Consider the following 604-nt stretch of genomic DNA (forward strand, 5'->3'; position numbering starts at 1 on the left):
GGCAGGGTAAAGTTGGCACCCATCACACATCTCCTCCAAGAATTCAGGTTGGAGTGTGCTTACTCATATCAATCACTTAGATCCACAGGAGTAGAACTGAGAAGAATACAACAATGGAGAAACAGGCTGAGCTTGGACATGTTCCTTCATCTCTGCCCACTTAGCATGCACAGATGCATAGATGAGCAGGGAAAGATTAAAGGCTTGAGGACTGCTGGCCTATTGACTCAACGTGGCCCCATGTGGGGGCTCAGGCTGAAGGAAGATACCAAGAGGTCTGGAATGCAGACAGGGAGAAATGTGGACTCCTTAACTTGCAGCTGATGCCCATTTAAACCTAGCCACAGATGGCTAGAAATAAATTGACCAGAATCCAACCAGATGAAGAGAAGATGGTCTAAGCTGTAAACTAGGGTTGTTCCTGTCACATAATGGCTTGCTCTGGACTAGTCAATGCTTACAGATGCAGATGTGCAGTTGCCAAGTAGAACAGAGCGTCCTTCAGCAAAAGGATTGTGTCTGTTTCTTCAGAGTACTGGTTTGATAGAGCTGGATAAATCGACAATTGGCTATCTACAAGAAGGATATTAGGGTATGAGGCTTA

Source organism: Elephantulus edwardii, unplaced genomic scaffold, assembly GCF_000299155.1.
Source record: "Elephantulus edwardii isolate Elephantulus edwardi_28Jun2011 unplaced genomic scaffold, EleEdw1.0 scaffold00085, whole genome shotgun sequence".
Classification (NCBI taxonomy): Eukaryota; Metazoa; Chordata; class Mammalia; order Macroscelidea; family Macroscelididae; genus Elephantulus; species Elephantulus edwardii.